Source organism: Tachyglossus aculeatus, chromosome 10 (assembly GCF_015852505.1).
Source record: "Tachyglossus aculeatus isolate mTacAcu1 chromosome 10, mTacAcu1.pri, whole genome shotgun sequence".
In the NCBI taxonomy this organism is placed as follows: Eukaryota; Metazoa; Chordata; class Mammalia; order Monotremata; family Tachyglossidae; genus Tachyglossus; species Tachyglossus aculeatus.
Window position 1 is genome coordinate 28169350 of NC_052075.1, and position 25895 is coordinate 28195244.

At 52.2% G+C, this 25895-nt stretch overlaps 1 long non-coding RNA gene and 1 pseudogene across 1 annotated transcript; one reads left to right on the plus strand and one right to left on the minus strand.

Annotated features, from left to right (window-relative positions):
• Positions 1 to 6323: 6323 nt before the first annotated feature.
• On the minus strand, positions 6324 to 13102 carry LOC119932842 (annotated as a pseudogene).
• Positions 13103 to 22095: 8993 nt separating this feature from the next.
• Positions 22096 to 23231, plus strand: LOC119933730. Its single transcript, XR_005452612.1, has 3 exons — positions 22096 to 22114; positions 22455 to 22646; positions 23218 to 23231. It is a non-coding gene; the product is annotated as an uncharacterized LOC119933730 (long non-coding RNA).
• The last annotated feature ends 2664 nt before the right edge of the window (positions 23232 to 25895 follow it).

Sequence of the window (25895 nt, forward strand, 5' to 3'; positions counted from 1 at the left end):
CAGCAGAGGACGCCCTCGCAGCTTTTCACGTTTCGCACCCTCTCCTTAACTGAGTGGAGCATGGGCATCGGCTGTAGCCGGGGACCCTCCTGCAGCTCCTCGGCTCAGCCAGCTGAGAACGCCCTCACAGGGATTCACTTCTCCCCAATTCAGTGGGCCGCGGTTAGTGTTGGCAAGTGATTTCCCTGCACTCTTCGACTCTGTCAGCACAGGGCGCTGTCTCAGTTTCCTCCATCACCTCCAAATCAAATAGTGTTTAGGGATCCGCTGAGCGCGGGGATTCTCCTGCCGCTCGCGAGGTCGGCCAGCAGGGGGCCACCTCGCAGATCCTCCCGATCCCCTAATCAACTGGTGCCTGGGGATTGGCTGGGGTCGGGGATTCACCTGCTGCTCGCGAGCTCGGCCAGCAGAGGAAGTCCTCGCACCTCTTCCTGTTTCCCCGACTCTCCTTAAATGAGTGGAGCGTGGGGATAGGCTAGGGGCAGGGGAACGTGCTCCAGCTACTGTGTTTGGCCAGTAGGGAGTGCCCTCGAAGATCCTCCCGCAACTCCATCCACTGGGGCGCGGATTGCTTGGGGCAAGGGATTTCCCTGCAGCTCGAGGGCACGGACAGCAGATGGCTCCCTCGCAGCTTTTCCCATCACCCCCACATCAGTGGAGTGCAGAGATTGGCTGGGGCCGCGAATTCCCCTGCAGTTCTTGGACTCGGTCAGCAGAGGGCGCCAACTCGGCTAGTCCCGTCCGCTCCAAATCAACTGGTGCTTGCGGACCGCCTGATGTCGGGCGTTCTCCTTAAGCTCGCGAGGTCGGCCAACAGGGGGCGCCCTCGCAGCTCTGCCCGTTCCCCCCGATCTACTGGTGTTTGGGGATTGGCTGGGGTCGGGGATTCACCTGCACCTCGCGAGCTCGGCCAGCAGGGGACGCCCTCGCAGCTCTTCCCGTTTTCCCGAATCTCCTTAAATGAGTGGAGCATGGGGATCCGCTGGAGCTGGGGACCCTCCTGCAGCTCCTGGGCTCGTCCAACAGAGGGCGCCCTCGCAGCTTCTCCCGTCGCCCCCAAATCAGAGGACTGAGGGGATTGGCTGAGGAGGCCGGGATTTTCCTGCAGCTCTTGGACTCGGTCAGGAGAGGGTGCCATCTCAGCTGCTCGCGTTCCCTCCAAATTAACTGATGCTTGGGTTTCGGATGAGGTCAGGGATTCTCCTTCAGTTCGGGAGGTCGGCTAGCTCGGGGCACCCTCGCAACTCTTCCCATTGCCCAAATCTACTGGTGTTCAGCGATTGGCTGGGGTCCAGTCTTCTCCTGCAGCCTAGCTCGGCCAGTAGAGGACGCCATAAGAGCTCTTCCCTTTTCCCCCCTTCTCCTGAAGGAGTGGATCGTGGAGATCGGCGGAAGCCCGGGACCCTGCTGCAGGTCCTATGCTCGGCAAACAGAGAGCGCCCTCGCAGCTCCTCCAGGCCCAGGCCCCATTCAGAATAAAGCAGGTATTGGCAGGGGAAGTGTCCGTCCTGCAGGTCTCTGGGTGGGCCAGCAGAGGGCGCTCCCGCTGCTCGGCCTGTTCTCCCGAATCAACAGGTGCTTGGGGATTGGCTGGGGTCGGGGATTCTCCTGCAGCTCGCGAGCTCGGCCGGCGGAGGACGCCCTTGCAGCTCTTCCCGTTTGACCCCTCTCCTTAAATGACTGTAGTGGGGGGATCGGTTGGTGTCGGGGACCCTCCTGCAGCTACAGGGTTTGGCCAACAAAGGGCGCCATCGCAACTGCTCACAGCCACTCTCCATTCAGTGTAGGGCAGTTATTGGCTGGGGCCTCGGCCCGTCCTGCAGTGCTCTGGGTGGGTCAGCAGAGGGCGCCATCGCAGCACCTCCGGTTCCCGAAATCAACCGGTGCTTGGGGATTGGCCGGGGTCGGGGATTCTCCTGCAGCTCGCGAGCTCGACCAGCATGCGCCGCGCTCTCCCGGGCGGGCCTCCTTTCCCCCTCCACCGCCGGAGCTCTGACTGCGCATGCGCCGCGCTCTCCCGAGCGGGCCCCCTCACGCCCCCCCCACCGGGGCTCTCACTGCGCATGCGCCGCGCTCTCCCGGACGGGCCCCCTTTCCCTTCCCGCCCAGGCTCTGACCACGCATGCGCTACGCTCTTCAGGGCGGGGGGCTCCCTTCTCCCCCGGCCCGGGTTCCGACGGCGCATGCGCCCCGCTCTCCAGGCCGAGCCTACCTCTTCCCCCCCGTGGCGGACTCCGACTGCGCATGCTCTGCCCTCTCCGTGGTGGGGGCCCCCCTTCCCCTCGCCGAGGCTCCGAATGCGCATGCGCCCCGCTTCTCCTCCCCTCCACCTGGCTCCGCACGCGCATGCGCAGAGCTCCCTCCCTCCCCCGCCCCCCCGTCGGGCTTCGACTTCGCATGCGCCGCGCTCTTTAGGGCTGAGGATATAGCTTTGGGGACTATACCGTTCATTCATTCATTCAATCGTATTCGTTTATTGAGCGCTTACTGTGTGTAGAGCACTGTACTAAGCGCTTAGGAATAGGAACGTATGTCGTATATTACAGTATAGTATAGTACAGTATAGAGAAGCAGTGTGGTTCAGTGGCAAGAGCCCGGGCTTTGGAGTCAGAGGTCAGGCGTTCAAATCCCGACTCCACCGCTTGTCAGCTGTGTGACCTTGGGTAAGTTACTTCACTTCTCTGGGCCTCAGTTCCATCTGTAAAATGGGGATGAAGACTGTGAGCCCCGCGGGGGTCAACCTGACCACCTTGTAACCCCCCCAGCGCTTAGAACAGTGCTTTGCACATAGTAAGCGCTTAATAAATGCCATCATCATCATTATTATTATTATTATTATATTACCTCCAGGCCCTGGTCCATCTCTGCGTCCTGGACTTGGGTTCCCTCAACCTCCCGGCACTGGTCCCCCTGTCTTCTGGCCCAGGTACCACTTTGCCTCTCGGTCCGGGTCCCCCTATTCCCCTGGCCCTGGTCCCGCTCTGCCTCCCGGCCCTGGTCCCCATCTCCCGGTCCAGGTACTCCTCTGCTTCGCCGCCCTGGGCCCCCTGTCACCTAGCCCAGATCCCCCTCTGCCATCCAGGCCTGGGACCCCTCTGCCTCCCTGCCCTGGTCCCCCGTATCCCGGCCCAGGTACCCCTGTCTCCTGGACCTGGTCCCCCTCTGCTTCCCTGCCTTGGTACTGCCGCCTGACTCCAGGCCCTGTTCCCCCTCTGCCTCCCTGTCCTGATCCCCCACCGCCTCTTGGCCTTAGTCCCCCTCTGCCTCCCGGCCAAGGTACCCCTCTACCTCCCAGCCCTGGTCCCCGTCTGGCTCCCTGCCTGGGTCCCCCTCAAATTCCTGGCCCAGGCCGGCCTCTGCCTCCATGACCTGGTCACACCCCGTCCCTCGGCCCTGGTTCCCCTCTGCTTCTCAGCCATGGTCCCACTGTCTCCCGGCCCAGGTACCCTCTGACTGCCGGCCCTGGTCGCACTGCCTACCAGCCCTGGTCCCCCTCTTTCTCCCGGTCCTGGCCGCTCTCTCCCTCCCTGATCTTGTCACACCGCTTCTCGGCCCTGGTCCCCCTTTGCCTCCCGGCCCTGGTTCCCCTCTGCTTCTCGGCCCTGGTCCCACGTCTACCGGCGCGGGTACCCCTCTGCCTCCTGGCCCTGGTCCCCCGCTGCCTCCAGGCCCTCGGCCCCCTCTGCCTCGCGGCCCTGGTCCCCAAGGCCTCTCAGCTCTGGTCCCCCTCTGCCTCCGGCCAAGGTACCACACCGCCTCCAGGAAGAAGTCCGCTTCAGCTTCCATGCCCCGGCCCCCATCTACCAGCCCAGGTACCCCTTGGCCTCCCGGCACTGGTCCCCCTGTATCCCTTCCCGGGAACCCCTCTGTCTCCTGGCCCTGGTCCCCCTCGGCCTCCTGACCCTGGTCTCCCTCTGCAGCCTGCCCTGGTCCTGTGCCTCCCGGCCCTAGTCTCCTTCTACCTCCAGGCCCTTGGGTCTCTCTCCGTGCCAGCCCTGGGTCCCCTCTACCTCCCGGCTCTGGTCCCCTTCCGCCTCGCAGCCCTGGTCCGCCTGTCTCCTGGCCCAGATACCCCTCTGTCTCCTGGCCCTGGTCCCCCTATGCCTCCCGGCCCTGGTCCCTGTGTGACTCTCCGCCCTGGTCTCCTTCTACCTCTACGGCCTTGGGTCTCTCTCCGTTCCGGCCCTGGTCTCTGTCACCTGGCCCAGGTACCCCTCTGCCTCCTGGCCCTGGTTCCCCCTCTATCTCCCCACCTTGTTCCCCCTTTGCCTTCCGGCCCCAGTCCCCCTGTGCCACCCTGCCCCTGCCCCCCCAACCCGGGCCTCTCGGCCCTGGTGCCTCTCTACTTCCCGGCCCAGGTACCCCTATGCCCCTCTACCTCGCTGCCCTGGTTCCCCTGTCTCCTGGCCCAGGTCCCACTCTGCCGCCCGGCCCTGGTCCCTCTGTGCCTCCTGGCCCTGGTATCGTTCTACCTCCAGGCCCCTGGGTCTCTCTCCGTCCCAGCCCTGGGTCCCCTCTACCTCCCGGCCCTCGTCACTTTGTCTCCCGGACCAGGTACCATTCTGCCTCCTGACCCTGGTCCCCCTCTCTCCCGGCCCAAGTACCCCTCTCACTCCCCGCCTGCCACGGTCCACCTCTGCCTCCCAGCCCTGGTCGCCTTCTACCTCCAAGCCTTGGGTCTCTCTCCGTCCCGGCCCTGGGTCCTCTCTACCTCCCAGCCCAGGTTCCCTTGTCTCCTGGCCCAGGTAACCCTCGACTTCTTGGCCGTGATCCCCCCCTGCCTTCCCGCCCTTGTACCCCTCTGCCTCCCTGCCCTGGTCCCCAGCCTGCCTCTTGGCCTTTGTCCCCCTCTGCCCTTTGGCCCTGGTATCTCCCAGCCTAAGGATACCAGGGCCGCTTGTCACCTGTGTGACCTTGGGTAAGTCACTTCACTTCTCTGGGCCTCAGTTACCTCTTCTGTAAAATGGGGATTAAGACCGTGAGCCCCGCGGGGGCAGCCTGATCACCTTGTAACCCCCCAGCGCTTAGGACAGTGCTTTGCACACAGCAAGCGCTTAATAAATTCGATTATTATTATTATTATTATTATTACAAGTTGGCAACATAGTAAGCTCCGTGCATAGTAAGCGTGGGCGCTCTCCGACTGCGCATGCGTCGTGCTCTCCCGGTCCGGGCCCACTTTTCCCCCTCTGGCCCGGGCTCTGACTGCGCCTGCGCAGCGCTCTCCAAGGCGGGGTCTCCCTTCTCTCCCTGCCCGGGCTCCGACCGCGCATGCGCCGCGCTCTCCAGGACGGGCCTTCCTCCTCCCCTCTCACGTCACGCACTGCGACTGCGCATGCTCCGATCCCTCCGCGGCGGGGCCCCCTCCTCCCCCCGCCTAGGCTCCGACTGCGCATGCGCCCCTCTCCCCACCTCCGGGCACCGAACGCGCATGTGCCGTGCTCCCTCCCTTCTCCCCCCCCCTTTCCCGGGCTTCGACTGCGCATGCGCCGTGCCCTCTTAGGCTGAAGATATAGCTTTGGGGACTGTATCGTTCATTCATTCATTCGATTGTATTTATTGGGAGAATTAGTGGACAAGTTCCCTGCCCTTAATGAATTTGCAGTCTAGAGTTAGCTCTGAGATACAGAAGTATGTATCACTAAATGTGGATTAGAACAGACCTAAGGTTCCTAGGCTCAGCTCTTTGTGACTACCGTCTGACCCCTTTCTAAAGTATTATTGAATTATTATTCTTGTTATTAATATCATAACTGTATTAATATTCTAATCTCCACTGTAAATCTGAATTGGGTAATATTCCTATGTGGCAGCCTTGCCTAGTGTTTAGTCAATTCTGTGAAAGTGGAGAGCATTCAATAAATACCATTGATGGTTACTTTCCCATCCTATTCATGTGAAGCTGAGTAGGAAAGCTAAAGAGTTGTTTTTGGGATGTGGACAAAAAAGCAAGTCATGACTAAAGAAATTACAATGTGTTTTCAGAATGATCTAGACTAAAATCAAAGTGAAACTTTTTTGAGCTATGACCAGGATACATCGTTGTCGGGTTATTAGCACAGTTTAAACCGAAAAATACCAGGGCCCCAGTTACAAACACTCAGAAAGAGCCAAGGCACTTAACAAAACTAATCAACAAGACTCAAGCCACTTAAAAATAAGCAAAAAGAAAACCACATTGAATCCATTCTGTTCTGCCCAAACCATGAACCTTATTCGTGGAGAGCTCATATTGACATCAGCAGGAATTTTGCCTGAGTAACAATCTCAGCCTCTGGCCCATTGTCTTTCAGCCTGTCTCCAAGTTACCTTTCCTCCAGAACTCAGGACAGGTTTTGCTTGCCCTCAAAGTTAGGTAACACATTTGGCTTCAAATGACAAGATAAAGAATTCCCAGGCAATATTTCTGTCAGTTCTCCAGTGTCTCCTTGATAGGTACCGTAATGAAGCAGATGTGCTTGGAATCATAGATGGCTTATTTTTTTCTTTTGATGACTGCTAAAGATGAATACAAAATTGCAAATGAACCCAGAAGAACCTAGGTTCTACTCCCAGTTCTGCCACTTATCTTCTGTTTGACCTTGGGCTAGGTACTTAACTTCTCTGGGTCTCAGTTACCTCATCTGTAAAATGGGGATTAAGACTGTGAGTCCCATGTGGTACATGGACTGTGTCCAAAGTGATTACCTGGTATCTAATCCAGTGCTTAATACAGTGCCTGACACATAGTAAGTGCATAACAAATACCACTAAAATAAGGTGAGTAGAGTATGACATCTCTGCGTTATCAGTTATGAGATGCCCTAAGACGCTTGAAGACATACTTGCATTAAATACGTCTGCAAATTCCAATCTCCTAAATCACAATAAACCTAATTTGGTCCATTTATGCATGAGATTAAGTAATCCTTTGTCAGAGGAATTTTCAGTCAAAGGAAACTGTAGTTAACTAAACTGCTTTCAATTTTATTGTTGATATTTGAACCCAGACTAATTCAATTTAACATAATAAAATTTGTTATTCTTTTAACATATAAACTATGTAAATAAATTTCATTTTAAATCGAGCTACATTGTCAATGATAATAGACAGTGAAGAAAATGTCATCAAAAACATGATTTAGGACAATTTTAAGAAATGAAAGCATATGTTTTTGAAATGTTCTTATTATTCAAGTGGAAAAGTTACCCGTTCAAGATTAACCAGATCTGTCAAACCAACATAAGGCTCTGTAAAAATGTTAAGATCTCAACGTTTTCTGTCTTTGCAATATAAGCTTTTTAGTAAGAAAGCTTACTCTTGAGAACTAAACTGCCTTTAATCAAAGTGCTGAGAAGTTTTTGAACATAGTTTTAAAACTAGAACTACCCTAGGAAGATAAAATGCATGAATCACATTTAATTCATTTTATCTCCTTGGAATACCTTAAAATAGCTTAAGGAAAGTGGAATCCGTTACTAAGCATGGGCCTTTCATTTCACCGCCTCTTAATGTAATAATAATAATAATAATAATAATAATAATAATGGCATTTGTTAAGCACTTACTGTGTGTAAAGCACTGTTCTAAGCACTGGGGAGGATACAAGGTGATCGATCGTTGTCCCACAGGGGGCTTACAGTCTTAATCCCCCGTTTTCCAGATGAGGTAACTGAGGCACAGAGAAGTCAAGTGACTTGCCCAAGGTCACACAGCTGACAATTGGTGGAGCCGGGAAAGGAAGAGATCCAGGTGGCAGTGTGCTTGGGTTATCGTCACCTTTAGCTTGGCCATCTGAGGAGAGAAAGGGGTTGACAATGTTAGATATTTTCACTGGCATTCTATTATGCCTTCAGTTGGAAATGAGCAGCCACTGGGTTACCTCTCTGGTTAGTAAGCCAGAAAATCCAGATCTTATATAACTAAAAAAATAACTTGTTCATGTTTAATACAATTGATAAATCACCTTGTGTTGCTGCTTTCTGCCTTCCGCTTCATATGAAATTGGTTTTGTATTGCACTTTTATTTCCAAATCACTCTCATTTTTGCCCTCACAATAATCCTGTGAGGTAGATAGGTAAGCAGCTGTTATTATCCACATTTTGCAGATGAAAAAACTGGGGTACAAAGATGCTAAATGACGTAGGTACAGTCATGCAGCAGATCAGTGGCAGAGCTCTCAGACTTGAATCTGAGGTGCTCCAGGTTTCAGTCCAGCACTCTTCTACTATATGCTGCCTCCCTTCGCTTCTTGTCGGCAGCTGGGGCTTTCCAAAATCTGAAAGATATAAGGTACTGCCGTAACCAATTCTGCCGTTTCTATAGATATTTTGTTTCTCCCTTTCCTCACTATTCTCCCTCTTGTTGTTCTTCAATGCTTGAAATCTTGATTTAGCTCCTCATACCCTGCCCTCTTCCCCCAGATTTTACTCCCCCTCTACTTCTGCAGTTCCCGCTCTTCCCGTCTATTATTTTTTCTATTATTTTTTATTATCTGTTATTTTTTCCATGTCTCAGTCAGTATTAGAATGATTGAAGCAATGGAGGAATCAAAAGAAAAGAGAACTACAAATAATCTACCAATAGTAGAGAAGCAGTTTTGCCTAGTGGATAGAGCACAGGACTAGGAGTCAGAAGGACCAGAGTTCTAATTCCAGCTCCTCCACTTATCTGCTGTGTGACTATGGGCAAGTCAATTATCTTCCCTGTGTTTCAGTTCCCTCATTTATCTAATGGGGATTAAGATTTTGAGCCCCATGTGGATTATGAACTGTGTCCAACCTGAATAGATTGTATCTACCCCAGCTTTTAGAACAGGGCTTGGCACATAGGAAGCACTTAACAAATACCATTAAAAAAGTAAAGTAAGCATTAAAAAATTACATATACTAAAATACATTTCTTTGTACCTATTCAAATATAAATTTGCTATAGGAAAATGATGCTTTTGTTTCATTTCAGTGATGGTGTTTCATCTTGTTTAATCCTTGTATAATGTCTTCTTGTCCAATAATGTTTTTTTCTAGTCCTAGTAAAACCATTCAGTAACCATCAGCACTTTACATGCTGTGGGGAACAGAGTCTGCCTGACATGATTATCTTGTATCTGCCACAGCATTTAGTACAGTGTTTGACACGTAGGAAGAGCTTAACAAATGCCACCATTATTATTGTTGTTAATAGTCAGCTGGCTGCCACTACCTGGGAAAGAGTTTGCCCTGAGAGTTCATAGGGATTCTAATATTCATTGCCATGAGGAGACTGCCTGCAGCAGAATTGAATAGTGGTAGTAGAAGTAGGAGGAAGACTGCTGAGGAAACAGCATGGCCTAGTGGATAGAGTATGGGCCTGGGAGTCAGATGGATGAGGGTCCTAATCCTGCTCTGCCACTTGTCGGCTTTGTGACCTTGGGGAAGTCACTTAACTTCTCTGTGCCTCAGTTCCCACATCCATAAAATGGGGATTGTCCTATGTGGCACAGAGACTGTGTTCAACCTGACTGGCTTGTATCTGCCCCAGAGCTTAGTACAATGCCTGGCACAAAATAAGAATTTAACAAATACCGTTAAAAGAAAACCTAGTTCATTCTATCTCTTCTGCATAGTCATATTTGAAGATGCAGCATGTTTAGAGAAGCATTGTGGCCTAGTGGAAGGAGAATGGGCCTGGGAGGCAGAGGACCTGGGTTCTAATCCCATCTCTGCCAGTCACCTGCTGTGTGATCTTGGGTAAGTCACTTAACTTCTCTATGCCTCAGTTCCCTCATCTACGAAATAGGGATTCAATACCTATTCTCCCTCCTACTCAGACTCTGAGTCCCATGTGGGACCTGATGATCTTGTAGCTACCCCAGCACTTAGTACAGTGCTTGGCACATAGTAAGCACTTAACAAATGCCATTATCATTATTGTTATTAACAAGAAGTCTGGAAGACAATATCAACATAGCATTCTGCTGTCCTTGGAATCTCTTCATTCATTCATTCAATCATATTTATTGAGCACTTACTGTGTGCAAAGCACTGTACTGAGTACTTGCGAGAGTACAACATAACAACAGACACACTCCTGTCCACAAAAAGTGCACAGTCTAGAGGGGAAGCCAGACATTAATATAAATAAATAAATAGATAAATTAATAAATAAAAAATACATCTCTTCCTATTTATCAAGCTAAGAGTACTAGAGAAAAGTCCTCATTTCAACCACATAAGAACTCCTATACGCTAATGACTAAACCCTTGTCAGGCACATAAAAACAAGTATTTGGATTATAAACCACTTTTCAGAATTAGTAAGTACTATGGACTGTGAGCCCACTGTTGGGTAGGGACTGTCTCTATATGTTGCCGACTTGTACTTCCCAAGCGCTTAGTACAGTGCTCTGCACACAGTAAGCGCTCAATAAATACGATTGATTGATTGATTGACTGTGAATTAGCCTGAAGAAGAGCCCTACAAATAAGTAAGAATCTCCATTGCAGGCACAGAGTTGAATACTATTAATTTAGTTGCTGTCTCCTCTGCATTGCATGTTCTTAAGGTAGTTCTTTGTTGGACTGATTGCTTTGTTGCACACAGGATCTCCTCTTTGTTTTCAAGCTGGCCTTTTGCATCCTGATCTTTGTGAATCCTCTGCAGTCCTCCATAAATACTGTTGATTATGATGATGATGATGATGATGATGCCTGCCAGTTTGTTCCATCTGCTGCAGTGGTCTCCCAGCCTCCCTCTGCTTGTTCACATAGTGGTTTTTTATTCCTTTTTTAAAATGGTATTAAGTGCTTACTGTGTATCAGGCACTGTACTAAGCACTATGGTAGATACACGCTAATGAGGTTGGACACCGTCCAAGTACCACATGGGACTCACAGTCTTAATCCACATTTTACAGATGAGGTAACTGAGGCACAGAGAAATAACTTGCCCAAGGTCACAAAGCAGACAAGTGGTGGAACCGGAATTAGAACCTGGTCCTTCTAACTCCCGTGCCTGTGCTCTACCCACTGGGTAATGCTACTTCTCTTGAGGTTGTGCTAGCCTGAATTTTTGAATCATTTGTTTTGCTCTCACTGCTTCTGTAGTCCCCTCTTTTAGTAGGCTGAATGAGCCTTCTGAAGTATTGTCTATAGTAGATAGATTCCCATCAATGTGTGCCCCACATCATACTTCCTGTTTCATTTACAGACTTCTTCTGCAGGAAGGTGGGTAAGCGGGCATCAGCAAACCCTAATCGTCCAAACAATGCTCTTCTTTTGGGGAGAAGTCCATGCCTGAGTTTACCCCTTCAGTCTTTGGGCTTCTCATATTTCAGGGGCTAGCCCAGAGGCCCCCTGGCCACATGAAGAGTGCTTGGGGTATCTAGCCGGCCTTCCCCACAGGGACTCATGGCCAAAAGAACTTGAGGGGATCAGGGTGGGGGTGGGACACTGGGTGGTTACTCTGTGCCCTCAGGGAGAGGCAGGGCTATTTGGTGGACATACTGACTGTACTCTGTGTCCACAGTGGTGTGGCCATGTGGTGGGCACACTGACCATGCTCTGTGCCTGCAGGCAGAGTGGTGGCCATGCGGTGGGCATGCTGACTGTACTCTGTGCCCGCAGTCAGAGCAGTGGCCATGTGGTGGGGACACTGACCATGCTCTGTGCCCGCAGGCAGAGTGGTGGCCCTGCAGTGGTCAAGCTGAGCTTGTTCTGTGCCCACAGGTAGAATCGGGGATGGTGGAGCTGAGCCTCAGCCACGTGGCGGACGCGCTGATCGGGAGCCATGCAACCGGAGGCGTTTCTAATGGCGAAAGTCCATCGCGGCCCAACTCCTCCGGGATCCAAGTGAGTGGCTGGCCTGCGAAGCCATCCCTGGGCACTTCAGGGAGCCCCAGAAAGCAGGCCCTTCTGCTCTGATGTGGGTACTTTAAAGTGCTTTAAAGCCAATGGTAAGGAGTTTCTGTTTGATGCAGAGGTGGATGGGTAACCACTGGAAGTTTTTGTAGAAAACCGATCCAGGTAGCAGAATGAAGTATGGACTGTAGCGGGGAGAGACAGACGGCTGGGAGGTCAGCAAGGCTGCTGACGCAGAAATCCAAGCGGGATAGGATAAGCGTCAAAATGACACGAGCCACAGCACCATAAACCCTGGCATCATCGTTCATTGTAGTGTGGTCAGTAGGTGCCATGAAGCTCAGCAGCTTACTAAGGACATGATACCGGAGTTTTCTTCCTTTGCTGGCTTTCCTATCCACTTTCCTATGAATTTTACTCTGTAACTTCTGAATAGCCTGCCATTGCCCGCCCATGGCCACCTGATCATTCGGATCCAAGGAACTGGTCTTCCGTTCTATAAGTTCTCGCAGAAGCTGGTGGTAAAAGTCATCATCACCAAAGAGCTCTGCATCCAGGTCCTTCAAGTGAGAATTGGCTGGAGCCTGAGGCAAAATCTCCTGCTGTCCTGTCACGCTGTCGGGAATAGGCTGGAGTTCTGGCTCGGCCTTGCCAAGAACACGGTACAAAGAGTGCTTAGTCTGCATCCGCCGAAGTTGTCTCTCTTTGTCCATCGGAATATGTTCTATCTGAGTCAGGATTGGGCGCTCAAAGGCTCCAAAACCCTTTCCCGGCTTGCCAGAAGCCAATTTGGTTTTGTCGTGCCATTTTTGCAGCGTCCGGTTACGATAGGATGTGAAATCAGCAAAGCGTTTTGCCATGAAGTCAGGGTAGTCACTCATCTCTAGCTTGCTTCCACTTAGGTGGCCCTTTTTTCTGCAGCTGCTGCTAATGCTGTCCCTCCTCAGCAAGCAATTCCTCCTCCTCTTCACTGGAAATTTCCTCCTCACTCTCTGCTTTGGGTTTTTCCCCACCTACCAGGTGCCTCGTGTCTGGATGCTGGTAAAGCAGTTCATCCTGAAGATCCACCAGAGACCTCAATAATGCTTTAAGTGCCTTGTGACTGTTTTTCAGGATGCTGGCAAACTCTGATCCTCTCTTGTCCTTGAATATGGGGAACGTTTCTGGCTGTGGAATCTGGTTGGTGGTGAGCAGGGCCTTCTGCAATTTGATTCTTCCTTCCAAAAGCAGGTCCCATAACGCTATTTGGTTCTTCACAGCTCTTCCTTTCTCCATTTCCTCTGTCACTTTCCATTTCCATCTCCATTTCCATGTCCCACATGGGGCTAACGGCCTTAATCCCCATTTTCCAGGAGATGGAACCTAAGCCCAGAGAAGTGAAGTGACTTGCCCAAGGACCCACAGCAGACAGGTGGCGGAACTGGAATTAGAACCCACGTCCTTCTGACTCTCGGGCCCGGGCTCCATCCTCTCGGCTACTCTGCTTCTCACCATTAATATGGGTATTCAAGCTTTGGCTGTATTTTATGGCCCTCTGACGAGAAGCTCAAAACATTTTGCAGACGTCGTCTCCTGACGGCCCACCGAGTCCGGGGAATATTGTCCCGTCCCAGCTTGACTACCATATCGGTCTCCTCACCGATCCCTCTGTCTCCGGTCTCTCTATTGCCCAGGGTATTTTCCAAAAATCTCACCTGGAACAGCGATAGTTAAAGCCATGGAAGTGAATGAGCTCCCCAGAGGGAGGGAGTGTAAAGTCAGACGGAAAAGGTCTCAGAAGAGAACCTCAAGCGATCCATAAAAGTTAAGGGATGGAGGGAGAAGAGGAACTGGTGAAAGACTTTTTCTTGACTTTGTGTTTTGAATGGCATTTGTTGAGCACCTCCTATGTACAAGGCACTTTTCTAAGTGCTGGGGTTGATACAAGATAATCGGGTTGGACAGAGTCCCTTTCCCCCATAGGGCTCACAGTCTTATTCCCCATTTTACAAACGAGGTCACTGAGGCACAAAAAAGTGAAGCGACTTGCCCAAGGACACCCAGATGACAAGTAGCGGAACTGGGGTTAGAACACGGGTCCTTCTGACTAGTAGGCCCGGTCCCTGTCCACTAGGCCTTGCCACGTATAGACTCCGAAACCATCGAGGGGCAGATGAGAACCGTGTCGACCTGTGTTCGGCCCACCTGTCCAGGATTCCGGCACGCTGTCGGGTACCGTGACTCATGGGAATTTTTGTGCTCGCTCTGTGCCAGGCCCTGTACTAATTGCTTGGGCAGAAACTAGCTAATCACATTGGATACGGTCCCTGTCCCTTTTGGGGCCCACAGTCTTTGTCCCCATTTTGCGGATGAGGGAACTGAGGCACAGAGAAGTGAAGTGACTTGCCCGAGGTCACACAGAAGACAAGTGGAAGAGCTGGGATTAGAGTCCATGATCTTCTGACTCCCAGAACCGGGTCTGTGTTTTAGACGGAAAAACATTGTTTTACCACTGAAAAACATTTCATCGTCACGGGCCCGGAGCTCTGCACATAGTAAGCGCTCAATAAATACGATTGATGATGATGACACTCCCCCGATTCGAGGCCAGAAAGGAGGGGATGCAGGCAGGAGCAGGAAGGCTGGCTCTAGGCCATAGGTCTGGGGCTTCCTTTGCTAACCCCCTGCCACACCCTAGACCGAGACACCGGAGCCCGTCGTCGCGATATGGGGGTCGCTCGCTGGCCTCCCGTAGCCCGAGCCGCCATCCAACGGTTATCGGTCAATCGTATCTATTGAGCGTTTACTCTGTGCAGAGCACTGTACTGAGTGCTTGGGAAAGTACACTGCAGTAGAGTTGATAGCCATAATCCCTGTCCTTAAGAAGTTTGCAGTCTTCAAGGGAAGACAGACAGAAGTGCTTAGAGGGATAGCATCCAAGTGCGCAGGCCACATAGAAGGGAGAACAAATAGGGGAAATGAGAACTTAGTTGTGGAAGACCTTTTAGAGGAGATAATAATAATGATAATAATTCTGGCATTTGTTAAACGCTTATTCTGCATCAACCACTGTTCTAAGCGCTGGGGTAGATACAAGGTACTAGGGTTGTCCCACATGGGGCTCACAATCTTAATCTCAATCCCCACTTTATCGATGAGGTAACTGAGGCACAGAGAAGTTAAGTGGCTTCCCCAAGGTCACACAGCAGACAAGTGGAGGAGCAGGGATTAAAACCCACGTCCTCTGACTCAATCAATCAATCAATCAATCAATCGTATTTATTGAGCGCTTACTATGTGCAGAGCACTGTACTAAGCGCTTGGGAAGTATAAATTGGCAACATATAGAGACAGTCCCTACCCAACAGTGGGCTCACAGTCTAAAAGGGGGAGACAGAGAACAGAACCAAACATACCAACAGAATAAAATAAATAGGATAGAAATGTACAAGTAAAATAAATAAATAAATAAATAAATAGAGTAATAAATATGTACAACCATATATACATATATACAGGTGCTGTGGGGAAGGGAAGGAGGTAAGATGGGGGGATGGAGAGGGGGACGAGGGGGAGAGGAAGGAAGGGGCTCAGTCTGGGAAGGCCTCCTGGAGAAGGTGAGCTCTCAGCAGGGCCTTGAAGGGAGGAAGAGAGCTAGCTTGGCGGAGGGGCAGAGGGAGGGCATTCCAGGCCCGGGGGATGATGTGGGCCGGGGGTCGACGGCGGGACAGGCGAGAACGAGGTACGGTGAGGAGATTAGCAGTGGAGGAGCGGAGGTTGCGGGCTGGGCAGTAGAAGGAGCGAAGGGAGGTGAGGTAGGAGGGGGCGAGGTGATGGAGAGCCTTGAAGCCCAGGGTGAGAAGTTTCTGCCTGATGCGCAGATTGATTGGTAGCCACTGGAGATTTTTGAGGAGGGGAGTAATATGTCCAGAGCGTTTCTGGACAAAGATAATCCGGGCAGCAGCATGAAGTATGGATTGAAGTGGAGAGAGACACGAGGATGGGAGACCAGAGAGAAGGCTGGTGCAGTAGTCCAGACGGGATAGGATGAGAGCTTGAATGAGCAGGGTAGCAGTTTGGATGGAGAGGAAAGGGCGGATCTTGGCAATGTTGCGGAGCTGAGACCGGCAGGTTTTGGTGACGGCTTGGATGTGAGGGGTGAATGAGAGAGCGGAGTCGAGGATGACACCAAGGTTGCGGGCTTGTGAGGCGGGAAGGATGGTAGTGCCGTCAACAGAGATGGGAAAGTCAGGAAGAGGACAAGGTTTGGGAGGGAAGACAAGGAGCTCAGTCTTCGACATGTTGAGCTTTAGGTGGCGGGCGGACATCCAGATGGAGATGTCCTGAAGGCAGGAGGAGATGCGAGCCTGGAGGGAGGGGGAGAGAGCAGGGGCAGAGATGTAGATCTGGGTGTCATCAGCGTAGAGATGATAGTTGAAGCCGTGGGAGCGAATGAGGTCACCAAGGGAGTGAGTGTAGATTGAGAACAGAAGGGGACCAAGCACTGAACCTTGGGGAACCCCCACAGTAAGAGGATGGGAGGGGGAGGAGGAGCCTGCAAAAGAGACTGAGAAAGAACGACCGGAGAGATAAGAGGAGAACCAGGAGAGGACGGAGTCTGTGAAGCCAAGGTCAGATAGCGTGTTGAGGAGAAGGGGGTGGTCCACAGTGTCAAAGGCAGCTGAGAGGTCGAGGAGGATTAGGACAGAATATGAGCCGTTGGATTTGGCAAGCAGGAGGTCATTGGTGACCTTTGAGAGGGCAGTTTCCGTGGAATGGAGGGGACGGAAGCCAGACTGGAGGGGGTCGAGGAGAGAGTTGTTGTTGAGGAATTCTAGGCAGCGCGTGTAGACAATTCGCTCAAGGAGTTTGGAAAGGAATGGTAGGAGGGATATGGGACGATAACTAGAAGGTGAGGTGGGGTCAAGAGAGGGTTTTTTTTAGGATGGGAGAGACATGGGCATGTTTGAAGGCAGAGGGGAAGGAACCAGTGGAGAGTGAGCGGTTGAAGGTGGAAGTTAAGGAGGGGAGAAGGGATGGAGCGAGAGATTTCATAAGATGAGAGGGAATGGGGTCGGAAGCACAGGTGGCCGGAGTAGCACTTGAGAGGAGGGAGGAGAGTTCCTCTGAGGATACCGCTGGGAAGGATGGGAGAGTAGCAGAGAGTGTTGAGAGCCGGGGGGATGGAGAAAGGGGGGAAGAGACTTTGGGGAGGTCGGACCTGATGGATTTAATTTTGTTAATGAAGTAGGAGGCCAGATCGTTGGGGGTGAGGGAAGGAGGAGGGGGGAGGAACCGGGGGCCTGAGAAGGGAGTTGAATGTACGGAAGAGCTGGCGGGGGTGATGGGCATGGGTGTCAATAAGGGAGGAGAAATAGTTTTGTCTGGCAGAAGAGAGGGCTGAGTTAAGGCAGGAAAGGATAAACTTGAAGTGAACGAGGTTGGCATGGTGTTTAGACTTTCGCCAGCAGCGTTCGGCAGCTCGAGCATAAGAGCGAAGGAGGCGGACAGTGGCAGTGATCCAGGGCTGTGGGTTAGTGGTGCGAGAGCGGCGAAGGGAAAGGGGAGCGAGTGAGTCTAGCTGAGTAGAAAGGGTAGAGTTGAGAGCAGTAATCTGATCATCAAGACTGGGTAGAGAGGGGAGGGCGGCGAGGTGGGGTGTGAGGCGCTCCGAAAGATGGGTGGGGTCCAGAGAGCGGAGATCTCTGTGAGGGAGTAATACGGATTTACAGGGGAAAGGAGTGTGAGTGAGAAGGCAGGTGAGAAGATTATGATCAGAGAGAGGGATTTCAGAGTTGGTGAGGGTGGACACAGTGCAGCGGTAGGAGATGATGAGGTCGAGGGTATGACCAAGTTGGTGAGTGGGCGAGGTGGGGTGGAGGAAGAGGTTGGCAGCGTCAAGGAGAGATAGAAGGCGGGCGGCAGAGGAGTCGTTAGGGATATCCATGTGGATATTGAAGTCTCCGAGGATCAGAGTGGGCATGGAGAAGGAGAGAAGGAAGGTGAGGAAGGGGTCAAAGTCGTTAAAGAAGTTGGAAGTGGGGCCGGGAGGGCGGTAGATGGCGGCTACAAGAATCTGGAGGGGGTGGTAGAGGCGAATAGTGTGGGCTTCAAAGGAAGGGAAGGAAAGGGAAGGGGGAGGAGGGATAGTGCGAAAGCGACATTGGGGGGCGAGAAGGAAACCGACACCTCCTCCTTTTCCGGTGAGTCTGGGGGAGTGGGAGAAGAAGAGGCCTGCACTGCAGAGAGCAGCAGAAGAGACTGTGTCGTCCGGCGACAGCCATGTTTCAGTTAGGGCGAGGAGGAGTAGAGAACTGGAAAGGAAAAGGTCCAGGATGAAAGGGGTCTTACTTAAAACGGAGCGGCGGTTCCAGAGGCCACACTTGGCAGCAGCTGTCGAGGGTGGGGAGGGAGGGGGAAGGGTGCGAGGGGTGGGAGGGTTTGGATTGGGATGAGTTGGCGGGGGCCTGGGCGGGGAGAGTGGGAAGGGGGGTGGCGATGGGAGAGGAGAACTGGGATGGGGTGGGGGCGGGGAGAAGGGGAGGGAGGGGGCAGGGAGGGAGAAGCGGAGGACCTGCGCTGGTACAGAGGAATCCTTGGTAGGGGGTGAGGGGGAGTGGTCTTGGTGGGTGAGAGGGAGGGAAACAGCTGGGTGGGAGAGGGGAAGGGGAAGGTGAGGAATGGGAATGGCAGTTGGGAGCAAGGGAACTGAAAGTTCATGGTGAGGTCAGCAGGGCGAGTGACAGTACAGCGGGGGGTTAACAATTGAGATGCAGAAGCAATAAAACAGTAGCAATGATAAAAGTAGGTGATGGCATCACAGGGTGTAGTTAAGCAATCAATATGCTATGGCAGTAATAGAATTGGCAGATAATGATGCCACAGAGAGCAGATAGAAACTATTAAGAGCTGGAGTAGGGTGGGCCAGTTAAGGGGGGTCAGGGAGCAGAGATACCTGGGGAGGGGAGCGAACAGTCAACTAGCATGGGAGGGCTGAGGAGGTGTGAATGAGGTTGTCGTTAATGTAACATGTAACATGGTGCTAACATGGTGCTAACAAGGTGCTAACAAGGGCTTTTTACCTGGGGGCGGGGGGACAGTCAGTCAGGACCGGACCGGGAAGGGGGGGGGGGATGAGGGGCACTTTACGGAAGGCCTCCTAAGTGGGGGGGGTGGAAGCAGGGGGGGCGTCCGTGGGGGCGCTGAGATGGCGGGCGGGTGGGCGGCCGGGCCTCTCGGGAACGGAGTCCCGGGCGTCAATGGCGGCGCTCTGAGGAGAGGATCCTTCCGGGAGCGGCAAGGCCGCGCGGTGTGATGGCGGGCGGGCCTCTCGGGAGCGGAGTCCCGGGCGTCTATGGCGGCGCGCTCTGAGGAGAGGAACCTTCCGGGAGCAGCAAGGCCGCGCGACTCCAACCCGTGTTCTCTCCGCTAATCCACGCTGCGAAGAAGTGATTTTAAGAGGGCTCTGAAGGTGGGGAGAGTGGTGGGCTGTCTAATTGGAAGGGCTAGGCTTTCGTGGCCGTTCCTTGGGTCCGGTGTCAGCGTCCCGGATGTGGGGGTTGTGAGGAGGGAACTGAGACGGGACAGGAAATGGGGGTGGCGGTCGGGCCGGAGATGAGACTGACTGGAGAGGCGTTTGGAATTAGTGTTTCTCTGGACAGACCCTTTCATCCTATCCTATTCATTCATTCGATTGTATTTATTGGGCACTAACTGTGTGCAGAGCACTGTACTAAACACTTGGAAAGGACAATTTGGCAACAGATAGAGACAATCCCTACCAGACAATGGACTCACAATTTAGAAGGGGGAGACAGACAACAAAACAAATCAAGTAGACAGGCATCTCTGGCATCAGAATAGATCAATAGAATTATAGACAAATACATATCATTAACAAAATAAATAGAATAATAAATAGGTACAAATATACACAAGACCTGTGGGGCGGGGCAGTGGGTAGAGCAGAGGGAGGGAGTAGGGGCGATGGAGAGGGGAGGAGGAGCAGAGGAAAAGGGGGTGCTCATTCTGGAAAGGCCTACCTGCCCTACTCTATCTTTCTGGCAGCCATACCCTTATCCAATGATGCAGCTGGACCTTCCCTCAGGGACAACTGATCTCTACCCAAGCTGTTTCCAATCAGGGGAATTAGTGACTAACGCATGCACGCCCCGCCCCCACAATCTCCCTGCCCTATATAAGCCTACAGGGGCCCCACTCACTTCAAGGCTGGTTGTCTTTGAATCGTTGTAAGGGCTGGGTTTGGTGAGCTGGGGAGAATAAGGGGATTTTTGGAAGGAGGGTTTGATGATTTGGGAGCCTTGAATCTGCTTACTGGTTTGATAGCTGGGAGTTCTTTAAGGTCACGTAATTTCCCCAAGATTTTGCCCGTAGGGTTGTGCTGAGAGGGTATCTTTACTCTACCCTGACCTCACTCATTCCTGCGTTGGGGGGTAAGGGTGGTTAGTGGGCAAAAGGGCTACTACTCCATCTTAGATGGCTTCCTGGTCACTCAAACTGCCTCTTTGTTCTACCACTTCTCTCCCTGGCAGGGGAAGTTCTAAGGGACGCTTTGCTACAGCAATCAATCAACAGCATTTGAGATCTTCCTCTGGGAGGAGTATTGTACTAATTACTTGTGAGAGCCTAATAGAACAGATTAAGCAGACATGTTTCTTGCAGCCTTGCCTCACCACCTCAACAAACCTGTTCCCACTTCTCTGTTCTCATTATGGTGTTGCTTTCCCTTAAACCTTCCGATAGGCCTGTCGTGTGCATGTTGACATAGTTCACTTTGAATCTTACAGGTCCAGTATCGGTGTAATGAGGGGGATCGGATCCAGATGATGCAATATAGGTAAGGGAAGATTCTGGGTAAAACAATAGGTACTTAATTGATGTGGGGTGAATACTTCAGTGCTTATGGGGTGGGAGTAAGTGCACTGGTGAGCTGGAAGGGAAAATAAAATGGGGAGGGGCTAGGGAGATGAGAACTTTAGGGAAGGCCTGTTGACGAAGTAACAACTTCAGTAGGCATTTTAAAGAGGTGGAAGACCCCTGGTACATTGATTGGGTAGGTGGGGGTGGGAGTGCCCGATGGGAGGATATTTGGGATGGGTTGAGGGTGGATGTGGTCCAAGTGAGGCATAAGGAGCTGGCTGGAGTTTGCAGGCTTTTCCTAATCCCAGGTGAGTGCCGTCCGGAGGTGGATGTCGAAGGAGTCTTGATGAGCAGAAGAGAGGGACTAGCTCATTTGTCCTCCCAGAAGCTTCTCAGCACCCTTCCTGGCCATGAGGACTGTTGCCCCTTCAGTGAGGACCCAGAACAGCTGATCCCCATGGAGTGGAAGAATCAGGAGCTGAGCTTCCATTCACTCATTCATTCACTCAATCGTATATGCATTCAGCGCTGATTGTGTGCAGAGCACTGTATTAAGCGCTTGGGAAGTACAAGTTGGCAACATATAGAGATGGTCCCATCTCTAAGGGAAGGTGATGGGGCCATGTGTGGATGACTAGGGGTTAATGCAGGAGGAGGATAAGGTGTGCAGAGGAGCCTGTCACTGTCAGTACTGTGGCTGGTTCTACCAACTGGGGCTAAGGCTCTGCATAGGGAACTGACTCGGTTTGACTTGACTTTGGGACTGAGGAGACCCAGGACCCTTAATTCTATAGATGGGTCATTCCTGCCTGAACCCACAGTCCTGTCCACAGGGTCACTCTGCAAATCCTCAGCACCTCTAGCGGTGGAACCCCTCTGTGCTTGACAGTGACTGCCTCTGAGGGAGTTGGGAGGGTGGGCTGGGGGGTTGGGGGAAGGAGCGGGGAAGAGCCTAGTGTTTAGAGTGATGCTGACTAAAGTGTTCTGTGGCTTGCTAGATGTGAGCTCTACTGGGCCAGGAAACTTCCCCAAGGCCCTCCATGCGGGGCTGTTCTGTGGAGGTATCATTCTCACGGACGTCGACCTCATTAATGCCTGGGTTCGGGGTCAGGGTTGGGTACTGGGTTGAAGGGCCTAATGCTGTCGCCAGGCTACCTGGCCACTCAAACTGCCTCTTTGTTCTCCAGCTTCTTGCTGTGGCTGTGGAAATTCTCAAGGGCATTTGGCTCCTGCAATCCATCAGTAGTACGTGAGGGCTTGCAGAGCGCTGTACTAAGTGCTTGGCAGATTAGACTGCAATACACCTGTTGCATGCCACCCTCACTCACCCACCTCAGCACACCTGTCCCCACTTGCCTGCAATTCTAACAGAGTTCTCTTCCTATCTTATAGGTCCAGCATCAATATAATAACGGGGACCCAGATGATACAATACAGGTAAGGGAAGAATCTGAGTAAAAAGATATGTACTTAATAGGGATTAATGCTTCAGGGCTTAGTGGGTGGAAGTAAGTGCATGAGCGAGCTGGAAGTGAAAGTAAAATGCATGTTTGGAGGGGTGGGGGCATTGGGGGCCGGCATCGGGGGCCGGCAGTGGGGAGGAGAGCTTGTCAGAGAAGGCTTGTTAGAGAAGAAAAAATTTCAGTAGGGCTTTACAAGATGTGGGAGAAGGCTGGGAGATCCACTGGGAAGGTGCGGGTCGGGGGGTGGAGGGAGGATGTGGTCCAAGTGAGGCATAAGGAGCAGGCTGGAGCTTACAGGCTTTTTCTAATCCCAGGTAAGTGTCGTTTGAAGGTGGATGTCGGAGTCCTGATGACGGGAAGAGATGGACCAGTGGATTTCCCTTCCCAGAACCTTCTCACCAACCTTCCTGGTCATGAGGACTGTTTCCCCTTCAGTGGGGACCCAGAGCAGCTGATCCCCATGGAGATGAGGAATCCAGAGCTGAGCTTCCATCTCTAAGGGGAAGGTGATTGGGAGGCACGTGGGGATGACGATGGGTTACTGCAAGAGGAGGACCAGGTGTGCAGAGGAGCCTGTCATTCTCAGTACTGTGGCTGGTTCTTCCAACTGGGGCTAAGGCTCTGCATAGGGAACTGGTTCTGTCTGACTTAACTCTGGGACTGAGAAGACCCAGGGTCCTTAATTCTATAGAGGGGTCACTTCTCCCTGAAGGCAGTCCTGTCCACAGGGTCACCCTGCAAATCCTCAGTTCCTTTAGAGGTGGAACCCCTCTGTGCTTGACAGTGACTGCGTCTGAAGGAGATGGGAGGGTGTTGGGGGAGAGGAGAGGGGAAGAGCCTAGTGTTAAGAGTGAAGCTCACTAAATGTTCTGTGGCTTGCTAGACATGAGCCTTTGTAGCCCGGGAAAACTTCCCCAAGTTTCTCCCTGCAGGGCTGTTCTGTGGGGGTATCATCCAGAGGGATGTTGACCTCATTAATGCCCAGGTTCAGGGTCAGGGATTGGTACTGGGGTGAAGGTCTTAAGGCTCCCTCTCAGAAGGCTTCCTGTCCACTCAGACTGCCTCTTTGTTCTCCAGCTTCTCAGTGTGGCCGTGGAAGTTACAAAGGACACTTGGCTCCTGCAATTTATCAATGGTATGTGCGTGCTTAGTATATGCAGACCACTGTACTAAGTGTTTGGGAGAACACAAAGCAAAAGAACTAGCACACCTGTTGCCTGCCACCCTGACTCATGACCTCAGAACACCTGTCCCCACTTGACTGCAATTCTAACAGAGTTCCCTTTCAATCTTATAGATCCAGCATCTGTTTGTTGGGGAGTCCCAGATGATACAACACAGGTAAGGGAAGGATACGAGTAAAAAGGTAGGTACATGATGTGGGGTGAAAGCTACAGTGCTTAAAGGGTGGGATAAAGTGCATGAGCGAGCTGGAAAGGAAAACAAAGCGTATGTCGGAAGGGGTGTTGGGGGCCCGGGAGGATGAGAGCTTTAGTCGAGGCAGGCTTATTAGAGAAGAAACCATTCCGGTAGGGCTTTTAAAGCTGTGGGAGACGGGTGGTAGATCCACTGGATAGGTACCAGGTGGGGGTCCAGAGGGGAGGATGTGTGGGATGGGTTGAGGGTGGGTGGTGGTCCAGGTGAGGCGTAAGGAGCAAGCTGGCGCTTTCAGGCTCTTCCTGATCTCGGGTTAATGCCGTCCGGAGGTGGATGTCGGAGGAGTCCTGATGATGGGAAGAGATGAATGGGGGGATTTCCCTTCCCAGAACCTTCTCACCACCCCTCCAGGCCATGAGGACTGTTTCCCCTTCAGTGAGAACCCAGAGCAGCTGATCCCCATAGAGAGGAAGAATCAGAAGCTGAGCTTCCATTGCTTAAGGGAAGGTGATTAGGGCATGTGTGGATGATTAGGAGTTACTGCAGGAGGACTACAAGGTATGTAGAGGGGCATGTCTGTCTCAGTATTCCACCATCTGGGGCTAAGACCTTGTGTAGGGAACTGGTTCTGTCTGATTTGACTGTGGAACTGAGAAGACCCAGGACCCTTAATTCTATAGATGGGTTATTCCTGCTTGAACCCACAGTCCTATCCACAGGGTCACCCTGCAAATCCTCTGCTCCTCTAGAGGTGGAACCCCTTTGTGCTTGACAGTGACTGCCTCTGAGGGAGTTAAGAGGGGGTGGGGGAATGGGGGTTGGGGGAGAGCCTAGTTAACTGTGGAGCTGACTAGGTGTTTTGTGGCTTGCTAGATATGAGTTCTTCTAGGCTGGAACACTTACCCCAAGGCCCTCCCTGCAGAGCTGTTCTGTGGCGGTTTCATCCTCGTGGATGTTGACCTTACCCATGCCCTCAGCGGGGGTGGAGGTCGGGTAGTGGGTTGAAGGCCCTAAGACTCCCTCTCAGAAGGCTTCCTGTCCACTCAGACTTGCTCTTTCCTGGTTCTCCAGCTTCTCTCTGTAGATGTGGAAGTTCTAAAGGACACTTGGCTTCTCCAATCCATCAATGGTATCTGAGTGCTTAGGATATGCAGAGCACTGTACTAAGTGTACTAAGGACTGTACTCGGTCCTTCCAGAGTTGGAACCCCTCCGTGTGTGTCAGTGACTGCCTCTGAGGGAGTCGGGAGGATGTCGGGGGCAGGGGAATGGGAGGAGGGGAGAGTCTAGTGTTTAATAGTCTAGCTGGCTAGGTGCTTTCTGGCTTGTTAGCCGTGAGTTCTTCTAGGCCAGGAAATTTCCCCAACTTTCCCCGGGGCCGTTTATGGGGGATATCATCCCTCCCGTATCCTGACCTCATTAATGCCTGCGTTGGGGGGCAGGGGTGGGTAGAGGGGTGAAGGGCCTAGCACTCCATATAGGAAGGCTATCTGGCCACTCACGCTTCCTCTCCGGTCTTCAGCTTCTTGCTGTGGCTGTGTTTAGTTCTAATAGACACTGCGTTCCTGCAATCAATCGACGGTACTGGAATGTTTACTACATGCAGAGCACTAAGTGCTTGGGGAGGGTACAGTGCAGTGGAATTAGCAGGCGTGTTCCCTGTAGCCCTGACTCACCACCACAGCACACTTGTCACCACTTGTCTGCTCATTGTGGTGTCTCCTTCCTTAAGACTGTTAGGCATGTCTTACATATTGTAACATAGTTCCTTTTCAGTAGTCTAGGTCCAGCATCAGTTTATTGAAGGGTCCCAGCTGATACAAGTGAGAGAAAGAGCTGAGTATATGTACCTAATTTCTGTGGGGCGAATGCTTCATTGATTGGTGGGTGGGATTAAGTGCATGGGTGAGTTGGAAGGGAAAATAAAGTGTGTGTGTGTGTGTGTCCGTCCGTCCGCCCATTCGTCCATCATATTCTCCCGTGGAGGTCAGTAGCATCCAACCTGCATCTTTGGTAGGGAGCATAGAAGGGTTTGGTACAGAGTACTGCAAGCCTTCCCACTCCTCTGTTTAGTCTGCCACTGGAGACCTGTTGTCCTTTAAGTCCAGGCCTCTCCCAACCTGGGGGTATGGAGATTCAATGGCAGGGGTAGGGAAGGGTGGAGAATCCAGGCTATCTGTGGCTGTTCTCTCGCAGCTACTGAAAACCAGGTTGACTTGTGGGGTATTGGAGGAATGTCTCTGTTACAGAAACTGCATCCTTTGCATCTCTACTCATCTCCTTCTCAACTTGCAGGAGCACCATCAGACCGATCCCTCCGGGAAGTGCTGCTGGGGGAAATCTCGGCAATAGGACCACTTCAACGATATCGTAACCGGT